General features: G+C 41.0%; 1 pseudogene; it reads left to right on the top strand.

The window, feature by feature from the left end:
• The first annotated feature begins 11453 nt into the window (after positions 1-11453).
• LOC129008767 (E3 ubiquitin-protein ligase RNF181-like) lies at positions 11454-11913 on the top strand (annotated as a pseudogene).
• The last annotated feature ends 1313 nt before the right edge of the window (positions 11914-13226 follow it).

Here is a 13226-nt window from a genome sequence, read left to right as displayed (position 1 = left end):
AACATATAAAAGGGATTATATGCCATGACCAAGTGGAATTTATCCCAAAAATGCAAGGTCGTTTTAACATATGAAAGTCATTTAATGTAATCCATCCACTACACAATATTAATAGAAAAGAGGACAAAAATCACATGATCATCTTAATAGAGGTTGAAAAAGCATTTGAAAAACCAACACCCCAATGTCCCTTAGCAATAAAAATACACAGCAAACTAGGCATAGTAGGGAAATTCCTAAGCCTGATAAACGACATCTACTAACAAAATCCATAGCTGACATCATTCTTAATGGCAAAATACTGAATGCTTTCTCTCTAAGATCAGAAATAAGACAAGGATATCTGCTCTTGCCACTGCTATTCAACATTGTATTCTAGGATCTAGTCCGGGAATTTAAGCAATGCAATGAAGTAAAGAATATCCAGATTGGAAAGAAATAATAAAACTCTATTTCTTAGATGGCATGACCTTGTATATAGAAAATCATAAGGAATTCACTGAAAATATTAGCATTAATAAATAAGTTCAACTAGGTCACAGGCTACAAGATCAATTACACACATCAATAGTATTCCCACACACTAGCAATGAACAATCTGAAAGTGAAATTAAGACAATAATTCCATTTACAGTAACATCAAAAAGAATCAAATACTTAGGAATATATTTGACAAACGAAGTTCAAGATTACCACATAAATTATTAAAAGGAATTAAGAAGACCTCCATATATCGAAAGATGTTTTATGTTCACTGATAGGAAGACTTAATATTGTTAAGATGGTATCTTAGTCTGTATGTGCTGCTATAAGCAAATACCACAGACTGGGCAATTAGAATATACATTTATTTCTTACAGTTCTGGAGGGTGGGGAAATTCAAGATCAAGACACCAGCAGGTTCGGTGTCTCATGAGGGCTGCTCTGTGCTTCCAAGATGGTGCCTTGTTGCTGCATCCTCACATGACAGAGAGAGTGACCGCTGTGTCCTCACATGGCAAAGGTGAAAAGGCAAAAGAATCTAGCAGTTCCCTCCAGCCTTTGTATAAGGGTACTAATCCCACTGCTCTTGTAACTTAATGACCTCCTAAAGGCTCCAGTGTTGCAGGTTAAGACTGGCTAGGGCTGGTGTCACAGGTGATAATAGAATTTACCAAGACAGTTGTGGGTAAAGGAAGGCAGATTTTGGGCCAGGCACGGTGGCTTACTCCTGTAATCCCAGCACTTTGGGAGGCAAAGGCGGGTGGATCATGAGGTCAGGAGTTTGAGACCAGCCTGGCCAACATGGTGACACCATGTCTCTACTAAAAATACGGCCATGGTGGTGCATGCCTGTAATCCCAGCTACTTGGGAGGCTGAGGCAGGAGAATCGCTTGAAACCAGAAGGCAGAGGTTGCAGTGAGCTGAGATTGTGCCACTGCACTCCAGCCTGGGCGACAGAGCAAGACTCCATCTCAAAAAAAAAAAAAAAAAAGGAAGGCAGATTTTTTAGAGAAAGTATGAAGATACATTACAAGAGTGCAGCAGGCAGCACAGCAGAGAAGGTGGCAGACATCTTTGGGAACAGACTGATATACCGTTTGCAGCATTTGAAGGTGAAACAGCTGAATTCTAGAAGACACAAACTTGACTAGTAAGTTGGGATGCAAGTGCTGAAAGGAAAGAGAAGGGCTCCTCATAATGAGGAGGCACTGAAAAATGACATCCGAGGTTGAGATGTCGGGGAAGGTGAGGGAGAAGGAACAGATGGAATAAGTGTAATTGAACATAAAAGTGGTTTGTCAGGGGAAGCATGTGTGGCCTCAATCAGTCCACTGGGTTGGAGAGAATGGGAGAGAGTAAAGGAAGGGTGGTTTAGAACGTCAGAAGAGTCAGTGGGGCCAGAGAATTTGGCCAGGCACATCTGACAGGTTCGGCAGAGATTGGGATCCCGAGAGACAGTCAGGAAAGCCTAGACATAAAGAACTTCAGACCATGTAGAGAAATTATGTCAGAAGAGGTCAAGCTGTAAAACAGTATTGGAGACAAGGGTTCCACCCAGAGGCCAAGTCTCTTGGTCTGGAAATTTATAAAGTGGCCATTTTGTTATTACATGAGAAAATTAGATGTTTCTTTTTGAGAGTCTGAGGGTCAAATTTATCCCAATGCTTTAAAATGCAGCCCAGGGGTGAGTCTGAGGGAATGGAAGGGCTTTGTCCCGTAGTGGGTCCAGGAAATAATCTCTGATGGGGACACGAACCACAGTTTTCTTGGGGGCATCCCACTGAGGGAAAGGGCTTCCCCTCACGTTCACTGAAGGACTCTGAGATGCACTTTCCAAAGGGGCAGCCCACCTCCTGGAAAGGATCTCCTGCCACTAGGGCCTTATGTTAGATGAACACTTGGGTGACCAACCCCAGGTCAGTGCAGGTACAAATTACACTGAGTGCTCAATCCAGGTACGAGGGGAAAAGTTTGAAAGAAAACTCATCATCCCAGTGCTGTTTGGGATCACCTGGCTTAACACGTCTGGAGCTGGCTGGTGGCTGTCTTCATGGAAGAATTTAGGGTGAGAAAGAGGGGGTTTGAGTTCCCCAAAACATGTGTGGATTCATCCTGGTCAAGCTGCCACCACCAATTATGCCCCGCATAGGGATAGGGGACTTCTGACCAGAAAGGACAGGAGACAGCCTTCCTCCCTTTCAGGCCAGAAAGGACAGGAGAGAGCCTCCCTCCCTTTCAGGCCAGAAAGGACAGGAGAGAGCCTCCCTCCCTTTCAGGCAAGGCAGCCAAACCTGTTCGCCCCCTGGACTTCAGGCTACACCAGGGAGTCGCCCTGGCTAGTTGCCATCACTTGCCAGAGGGATACTAGAGATTGTCAGCTAGAAGACTGAAAAGAAAAGTAAACTCTAAACTCTCATCCAACTGGGCAGCGGTCAAATGTCTTTCCACCAGGACCTTCTGCTGTGCCAGGGAGTGGCCCAGCTAGGATTGTCAGTTGTCTCCAGGCCCGGACACTGTTTGCCAAGAGGTTGGGGTTGAAGCGGGAGAAGGGGAGAGTTCCCCATATGGGCCACCAAAATATCCTGGGTTGCGACTGGCTGGGGCTGGAATCCAAGGTGATAAAAGAATTTACCAAGACAGTTGTGAGTAAAGGAAGGCAGATTTATTAGAGAAAGCATGAAGATACATTGAAAGAGTGCAATGGGCAGCACAGCAGAGAAGGGGCTATCCGCCAAGAGGCAGTTGTAAAGGGTCATGCTGGAGGGGACTACATGTGGATAAGGTGTGGAGATGAGGTCGTGCTGCCAGGGCTGTATGTGGAGCAAGATATTTGGGAACAGAATGTTGTACCAGTGGGTTGTTTGCAGTTAGCCATTTCTCAGAACAATTATTCTCCCCAACCTGGGGCCCCTTCCTCATTGTTGCTTACTTATCAGGACTCCACATCCACCTCTTTTTTTGTCTGTTTGTTTTGTTTGTTGGTTTGTTTGTTTAGAGACAGAGTCTCGCTGTTTCCCAGACTGGAGTGCAGTCGTGCGATCTCGGCTCACTGCAACCTCCGCCTCCTGGGTTCAAGCAATTCTCCTGCCTCAGACTCCAGAGCAGCTGGGACTACAGGTGCGTGCTGCTACACCTGGCTAATTTTTTGTATTTTATTTTATTTTATTTATTTATTTTTTGAGATAGAGTCTCACTTTGTCACCAGGCTGCAGTGCAGTGGTGTGATCTCGGCTCACTGCAACCTCTGCCTCCTGGGTTCAAGTGATTCTCCCGTCTCAGCCTCCTGAGTAGCTGGGACTACAGGTGCACGCCACAATGCCTAGCTAATTTTTATATTTTTGGTAGAGATGGGGTTTCACCATGTCAGCCATGATGGTCTCGATCTCTTGAACTTGGGATCTGCCCTACTTGGCCTCCCAAAGTGCTGGGATTACAGGCGTGAGCCACTGCGCCTGGCCAGTTTTTTGTATTTTAGTAGAGACGGGGTTTCTTCACATTGCCCAGGCTGGTCTTGAACTCCTGAGCTCAGGAAATCCGCCCACCTCAGCCTCCCAAAGTGCTAGGATTACAGGTGTGAGTCACCGTGCCTGGACTTTTTTTTTCTTTTCTTTTCTTTTCTTTTTTCTTTTTTTTTTTTTTTAGACAGAGTTTCACTCTTGTTGCCCAGGCTGGAGTGCAATGGTGCAGTCTCAACTCACTGCAACCTCCATCTCCTTGGTTCAAGCGATTCTCCTGCCTCAGCCTCCCAAGTAGCTGGGGTTACAGGAGCCCACCACCATGCCTGGCTAATTTTTTTTGGTACTATTAGTAGAGATGAGGTTTCACTACGTTGGCCAGCCTGGTCTGGAACTCTTGACCTCAGGTGATCTACCTGCCTCGGCCTCCGAAAGTGCTGGGATTACAGGCGTGAGCCACCATGCCTGGCCATCCACCTCTTGATGTAATCACATTGGATCTTAGCTTCTAGCATATGAATTTTAGGAAACACACATATTCAAACCATAGCAGATGTCAGTACTCCCCTTCTACAAGTTGATCTACAGATTCAATGCAATCCCATCAAAATCCTAGCTTTTGGCTTTTTTTTTTTTTTTTGCACAAATTAATAAGCTGATGCTAAAATTTCTATGGAAATGCAAGGGACCCAGAATAGCCAAAACAGTCTTGAAAAAGAGCAAAGTTGGATAACTCATTCTTCATAATTTTAAAACTTACTATAAAGCTATAGTAATGAAGATAGTGTAGTACTGGCATAGGGATAGATATATATTGATGGACCAGATGAGAGTCTAGAAGTAAATCCTCACATTTACAATCAATTGACAAGGGGGTCAATTCAATTGAGTAAGAATAGTCCTTTTCATGAACAGTGATGGATCAACTGGATATCCAAATGCAAAAAAAAAAAAAAAAAAAAAAAAAAGAAAGTTGGATCTCTCCCTCATACCGTACACAAATATTAACCCAAAATGAATTACAAACCTAAGTATAAGAGCTAAAATTCTCAAAGTCTTCAAAGAAAATACAGGAGTAAGTCTTTGTGACTTTGGGTTAGTCATAGACTTCTAAGATTTGACAGCAAAAGCACAAATGAAAAATGAAATAATTAGGTGACTTGAACTTCATCAAAATTTAAAACTGTTATGCTTCAAGTGATGTTATCAAGAAAGTGAAAGACAGCCAGGCATGGTGGCTCATCCCTGTAATTCCAGCAACTCAGGGAGGCTGGGGTGGGAGAATCTCTTGAGGCCAGGAGTTTGAGACCAGCCTGGACAACATAATGAGACCCTGTTTCTACAAAAAAATTAAAAAATTAGCCAGGTGTGGTAGCCTGTGCCTGTAGTCTTGGCTACTCAGGAGACTGAAGTGGCAGGATAGCTTGAGCCTAGGAGTTGGTTGGTTGCAGTGAGCTATGATCATGCCACTGAACTCCAGCATGGGCAACAGAGTCTCAAAAAAAATTTTTTTACATGAATATTCATAGCAATATTATTCATAATAGCCAAAAAGAAGAAACAACCCAAATGGCCATCAACTGATGAACAGATAAAATGTGGTTTGTCCATACAATGGAGTATTCATTGGCAACAAAAAAGGATGAATTACTAATTTATGCTACATATGGATGATCCTTGAAAACGTTATGCTAAATAAAAGAAGCCAGTCAAAATAACCAACATATTATATGATTCCATTCATATTAAATGTTCAGGATTGGCAAATTTATAGGGAGAGCAAACATATTAGTTGTTGCTTAAGGCTGGGGTGGTGGGAGGAAATGGGGAGTGGTAGCTAATGGGAATGGCATTTCTTTGGGTGATGATGACTATGTTCTAAAGTTGATCATGGTGATGGTTGCATAACTCTGTGAAGGTATTAAAAATCATCAAAATGTACACTTTAAGTTGGCCAATTATATGGTTTAATAAAGAAAAAAGTAAATAAAATATTAAAAAATTTAATAAAGTAGCTATATCTTTTTTTTTTTCTTTAGATGGAGTCTCACTCTGTCACCCAGGCTGGAATACAGTGGCACAAATCTTGGCTCACTGCAACCTCCGCTTCCCGGGTTCAAGCAATTCTCCTGCCTCAGCCGACCAAGTAGCTAAGATTACAGGCATGTGCCACCACACCCAGCTCATTTTTGTATTTTTAGTAGAGACGGGGTTTCGCCATGTTGGCCAGGCTGGTCTCCAACTCCTGACCTCAGGTGATCCACCAGCCTTGGCCTCCCAAAGTGCTGGGATTAGCCAGAGTGCCCAGCCATGCTCTCTTTTTTTAAAGGGAGAGAAATTGGACAGTAGCTGGAGGAAGAGGGTAGGTTTTGAGATTTTTTTTAATGAGACAAAAATAATGAAAGCATGATATACTGATAAGAATGATCCAACATAAGGGAAAAACAACTGCTGCCGAAGGAGTTAGAAGAGAAACTTTCTGGAACAATGTCCTTGTAGGTAGAGATGATAGCATTTAGTGCTTAAGCAAAGGCATTGATCTTAGCTAAAAGTACAGACTACTAACTAGTACTAACTAGAGGTACACCATGCAGGTAAATAAATGTGTTGGGAGCTTTGATTCTAATCCTTTCCATTTCTTTTTCAGTGAAACAAGAAGAAAGATGATGAGCTAAGAATGAAGATTGGAGAAACAGATTTTCAAAGTTTGAGGTGGCCAAAGGCAAAACATAGTTCTATAGGAGGGTGGGAGAATGAATTAATACCAGAAACGAAATGGTTGCTGAGCCACATTAAGAGCTCACTTGAAATCTGTGGTCACATCTAATTGAAAGGAAGACCAGTCGGCATAGTTTTGTGGTTTTTTTCTAGCCATAAGCAGTTATATGGTGCAGGCGTGACATAGGCAGACAGTTGGATTTAAACAGGATTGTGGTTTTGCCAAATGGATACTACAAAGAAAGGAAGGAACCAGTGAGCTGAGAAGTAATAGCCCTCACTCACAAGGGCTGAGGGGGAAATGAGACAGCCAAGTTTGAGTAAGAGCCAGAAAGTGTAAAGAATGATCAGATAAGAGATTGAGGACATAGGGATTTTTTTTTTTTTTTTTTTTTTATCACCTACCCTGAATACCAGAGGATTTTGGAAGGGGTGAGTAACAGAATCAGAAAAGAGAATTTGCCGAGTCTCTTGGTTACTAAATTCCAGAACACTTAGAGTGTCCTCAGATTCCTGGGCTTCTCATGGTGAGGCTCTTCAATGGGTAAAAGGGCATGATGAGATTGCTACTGGTGGTTCCAAGTCAGATAGTGTGACAAGGCTGTCAGTGTTGGATAGGAGTGGGTTTGGGGATGGGAGCCCTTCCACGCGGATGAGAGGAAACAGCATCAGTGATCTTTCTTTGTGTTTAGTAGTACCAGGCTCCATGCAAAGTACCCTTCATGAATTACCTTATTTATGCCTCATTCTTTCCTATGAGGTAGGCATTATGTCCCCACTGGGCAACAAATGTGACACAGACTACCTTCAGTGTTACAGTGGCCCAGGGTGGGCTGCACCGTGGAAGGGAGGAAACACTATTGCATGATTTCTTCCAATACTCCTTTTTTGAAAAACTGATTTTCCTTTCTTAAAAATCACAAGACCATCACTTCTTTCTAGGTAAGAAAACAAAGATAAACAACAACAAAACAAAAAACCAGCATTCAGTCTAGCCAGTACTAAAACCAGTTGCATATTTATTTCAGCCCTTTTTCGAATTAACAAATGTAAGGCTATTTAAAAAAATTTTAATAAGCTTTATTTCTTAGAGCAGTTTTGAATTTATAGAAAAATTGAGCAGCAGTATGGAGAGTCCCCCACCGACACCCCCCGCCCAGCACCCCACACTGTTTCCCCTATTATTAACATCTTGCTTTAGTGTATAGTACCTTTGTTACAACTGATGAACCAATACTGATACATTAGTATTAACTAAGATCCATCATTTACATTAGGGTTCACTTTTTAGGTTGTATAGTTCTATGCTATGGGGTTTAACAAATGTATGTTACATATCCGCCATTACAGTATCACACAAAAGAGTTTTACTGTCCTAAAATTCCCCTGTGCTCTATCCCTTAATCCCTCTCCTCCTCCCCCATGGTAACCACTGGTCTTTTTACTGTCCTTATAGTTTTACCTCCTCCAGAATGTCATCTAGTAGGAAACATAATCTTTCAGACTGGCTTCTCTCACTTAGGAATATGTATTTAAGTTTCTCTCATGTTTTCTCATGGCTTGTTAGCTCATTTCTTTTTATCAAATACTATTCCATTGTGTGAGTATACCACAGTTTGTTTATCCACTCTTCTATTAAGGGGCATCTTCCTTCCTTTCTGGTTTTGGTAACTACAGATAAAGTTGTTTTGAAAAATCATGTACAGGTTTTTGTGTGGACATAAGCACTATTGCTGGATCACATGGTAAGACCATGTTAGCTTTGTGACTGTACATTTTGCATTTCTACCAGCCATGAATGAGAGCTCCTGTTGCTCCACATCCTCGCCAGCATTGGGTGTTGTCAGTGCAAAATGAGTAAAATGTAAAGCATTGGGTGTTGTCAGCGTTGGGTGTTGTCAAATGCAAAATGAGTAAAATGTTTCGCATTTTACTCATTTTTATAGGCGTATAGTGGTAATTCATTGTTGTTTCCGTATACCAATCCCTAATGACATCTTTCCATGTTCATAGTTTTCATCTGTTTATCATCTTTGTATAGATCTTTTGCTTATATTAGGAAATTGAATTGTTTGTAATTCTTATTGTTGAGTTTTAAGAGTTCATTGTGTATTTTAGATGCAAGTCCTTTATCAGATTTGTATTTTGCATATATTTTCTCCCAGTCTGCGGCTTGTCTTTCCATTCTTTTAACAAGCCTATTGTTATTATTATTATTATTTAGGAACATGGTCTCACTATGTTGCCCAGGGCTGGCCTCCCGAATAGCTGAGACTACAGACTACAACTGGCTTAAACAAACCTGTTATTTTGAACTAAGTTAGTTCATTTACTATACCATTTTTTATGTCAGAATAATATTTCATGGAACATAGCAGTGTTTTATTAACCAGTCTCTTACTGCTGGCTTTGTAGGTCAATTCTAATTTTTGATATTATCAACAGTATCGTGATGAACAATCTTGTGACTAAATCTTTGTGTGCAGTCTTGTTTTCTTAGCATACATTTCTAGAAGTGGGACAGTTGGATCAAAGGGTTTTTATGTTGTTGAAGCTTTTGATATTTATTAAAATTGTCCAACAGAAAATTTCTCCCAGTTTACATCTTATTAGTAGAGTAAAAGAGAGCACCTATTTTCCCAATCTCTTGTCAAGTAGGTACGATAACATGCTCTATTTATTTATTTATTGAGATGGAGTCTTGCTCTGTTGCCCAGGCTGGTCTGCAGTGGTGGCATCAAGGCTACTACAACCTCTGACCCCTTGGGTTCAAGTGATTCTCGTGTCCCACCCTCCCAAGTAGCTGGGATTACAGGTGCATGCCACCATGCCTGTAGAGATGGGATTTCACCATGTTGGCCAGGCTGGTTTCGAACTCCTGACCTCAAGTGATCCACCCACCTCCGCCTCCCAAAGTGCTGGGATTACAGGCATGAGTCACAATGCCCGTCCATAACATGCTTTAGGAATGGAAATGGCTTCTTTTGTTCTTCCAAATATAAAATAACATTCTTATTCTATCATTTAAAATTATTTGCAAACTGAAAGGTTAAAAACAGTATTTCATTATTTTAATTTGTATTTTTAAATTGCTAATGAAGTTAAACATTTTGTCAGAAAAAATATATTATCTTTAGTGTCACTTAAATGACATGAATTTGATGGATATGTAACAGATGATAACATTCTTTTTTTTTTTGAGATAGAGTTTTGCTCTTGTTTACCAGGCTGGAGTGCAATGGTGCTATCTCAGCTCACTGCGACCTCCACCTCCCGGGTTCAAGTGATTCCCCTGCCTCAGCCTCCCAAGTAGTTGGGATTACAGGCATGTGCCACCATGCCCAGCTAATTTTTTGTATTTTTAGTAGAGACAGGGTTTCACCATGTTGGCCAGGCTGGTCTCGAACTCCTGACCTCAGATCTGATCCGCCCACCTCGGCCTCCCAAAGTGCTAGGATTACAGGCATGAGCCACCAGGCTTGGCTGATAACATTCTTAAAATAGCATTTATTGAGCACTTACTCCAGCATGGTATTTTGCCAGGTATTACATAAACATGTACGGAATAATCAATCCCTAACTGCTAAAAAGTCACAGTCCAAGAAAGTCAATGCCTAGTTTATAAATGTTTATTGAGTGTCTACTATTGCCTGGAACTACTTTTTATAATAACTTTATTAAGGCATAATTAATATACAACAAAGTGTACATACTTACAGTGTACAATTTGATAGCTTCTAACATAGGCATACAACTCTAAAACTATCACCACACTCAAGATATCCACCACCCTCAAAAGTTTCCTTGTGCATCTTTGTAATCCTGGCTGATTCTGGCCCCTCTGTCCTCTCACCATTTCCAGGCAATCACTTTTTGTTATCATATATTAATTTGCATTTTATAGAATTGTATAGAAATTGAATCATGAAGTATATACTCTTAGGGAGCAGGGTCTGACTTCTTTGACTTACCATAATTATTTTGAGAGTAATCTTTATTATATGTATTAATAATTAATTTCCTCTTCTTTTTTAATCCAGCTTGTGTGTGTCAGAGGTTTATTTCTTTCAACTGCTAGGTAGTAAATATACCACAATTTGTTTATCCATTCTTTTGTTGCTGGACATTTCGGCTGTTTCCAGTTTTTGGCTATTACAAATAAAGCTGCAATGAATATGCATGTATATCTTTGAATGAACATATGCTTTCATTTCCCTTGAGAAATGTCTAAAAATTGTATGGCTGGGGCATAAGGCAGATGTATAACTTTTTTAAAAACTGCCAAACTGTGTTCCAAAGTGGTTGTGCATTTATCTATCAGCAGGGTGTGAGAGTTCCAGTTGTTCCAAATCCTCATCAGGTAGTATGATTAGTCTTCTTAATATTAGACATTCTGATAGGTGTGTAATGGTATCTCATTTTAATTTGCATTTTCCCAATGGTCAACAATATTCAATATCTTTTTGTGGGCTTATTTGCTATCTGTGTATCTTCTTCTGTAAAATGCATGTTAAAATAATTTCTTAAATTGGATTGTTTTTCTTATTATTGAGTTTTGAGATTCCTGTGCATATTTTGGGTTCAAGTACTTTATCAGATATGTAATTTACAATGACTTTTTTTTCCTAGTTTGTGGCTTATCTTTTTATTCTCTTAACATTATTTTTCAAGGAGAAAACATTCTTAATTTTAATGAAGTCCAATGTATCCATCCTTTTTCTTCTATGGATTGTACTTTTGGTGTCAGACCTAATATCTTTGCCAGTCTGAGAGATATGTCAGAGAGCTGAGCAGCTATGACAGCCTATTTCAATGAACAAGACTGCAAGCTGTTGAACCCCAAGCAGGAGACCCTAACCCACATGCTGCTGGAGCTCACCAGATCACTTTTCAATAGGATGGATTTTGAAGACTTGGGGATGGTAGTAAATTGGAATTACCACCTGCCTCCACCAGCTGCCAAGACAGTGTGGTTGGGAACCTTCCCAGGACAGTCATCAGGAGCTCTCAGGCTGAGAGACACACACAAGTGCCTCATGTGCTTGAGGAGGAGGAGACTGTCGTTGGGATGCCTTGCCATTAGCTTTTCCATTCTAACTGCATTTTGCCCCGGCTAAGCAAGACAAATCCCTGTCCCTTGTGCTGCCAGGAGCTGCCCGCTGATAACGACACTTGTGAGGAGCACAGAGGAGATAAGGCTCGAAACAGCAGCAGCAGCACTGTCTGGAGAACCTCTACAGAGCCATGCGCATATGAGGAGGCTGGGGCTAAGCGCTGGCTCTCTACAAGGTCCTCCTCTTACACCTTGAACCCTTATTAAAGGTTTCTTTACCCACAAACACAAGAAAATATCTTTGCCTAATCCAAGACCACAAAGATTTTATCCCATTTTTTTCTGAGAAATTTTAGAGTTTTAGGTTTTTACATTTAGGTCTAGGACCTATACCTATTTTGAGTCAATTTTTGCATATGGTGCAAAGCGTGGATCCGAGTTCATTTTATGGATATCCAATTGTTCCTGCACCATTTGTTGAAGAGATTATTTTTTCTGCACTGACTTGCCTTTGTACCATTGTTGAAAATCACTGATCATATATGTATGAGTCTATTTCTGGGACAAAACCCTTTTGAGGATTGTGTAGCACGGTGACTCATTAATCCTCTCTAACAATTGTGCCTCAATATTCTCTGCTATTTCATCCATTCTTCTAGTTATGGTGTTAGCTGAAAGAGGAACATGTGCCACCTTTTGAACAGCAGCCTCTCCTAGAAGTTCATGACAAATGTCCTTAGCAGCAGGCAGGATCAACTCTTCACCAATACTAAAGGGCTTCTTAGCTTTAATAACGTGGTTAGCCACTACGAACGATGCTCTCAGTACAGACACACTTAATGAAGTAGTGGTCTTCAATAATTACTTCTGTTCTCTGTGTTCATGTTTTTTCTTTAGAAAAACCCCAAAGGCTTGTCTTTTAATGCAGGGTGCTTGGTCTCCAGGTGGTGAAGCAGTTTTGAAGTTTTCATGGCTTCCTTGAATACTGGGTCATCCCGTAATATACAAAGTGGGCTTAGAGAATGTGAATCACCTGTTGCAATTAACCAATAATTTAAGTAGAACTTTGGGAATTTTCTTTTTTTTTTTTTTTTTTTTTTTTTTTTTGAGACAGAGTCTCGGTCTGTCACTCAGCCTGCAGTGGAGTGCAGTGGCATAGTCTCAGCTCACTGCAACCTCTGCCTCCTGGGTTCAAGAGATTATCCTGCCTCAGCCTCCTGAGTAGCTGAGATTACCGGCATGCACCACCATTCCCGGCTAATTTTTTTTTTTTTTTTTTTTTAGAAACATGGGTTTCACCATGTTGGCTAGGCTGGTCTCAAACTCCTGGCCTCAAGTGATCCACCCGCTTCAGCCTCCCAAAGTGCTAGGATTACAGGTGTGAGCCACCACGCCCAGTCTGGTATTTTCTTTTAAGTGCAGCTTTCTTTTTGTTGGCAGTCTTAGAGTCTTCTGCTGTCTCATCATTGGGTGTCTCTGACTTTTCAAAGAAGCTCTCCAGTGATGTCTGCTTTTT

The sequence above is a fragment of the Pongo pygmaeus genome, chromosome 9 (genome assembly GCF_028885625.2).
Source record: "Pongo pygmaeus isolate AG05252 chromosome 9, NHGRI_mPonPyg2-v2.0_pri, whole genome shotgun sequence".
Taxonomy (NCBI): domain Eukaryota; kingdom Metazoa; phylum Chordata; class Mammalia; order Primates; family Hominidae; genus Pongo; species Pongo pygmaeus.
Note: the sequence above shows the minus strand (reverse complement) of the source record. Positions and strands in the feature narration are given on the sequence as shown.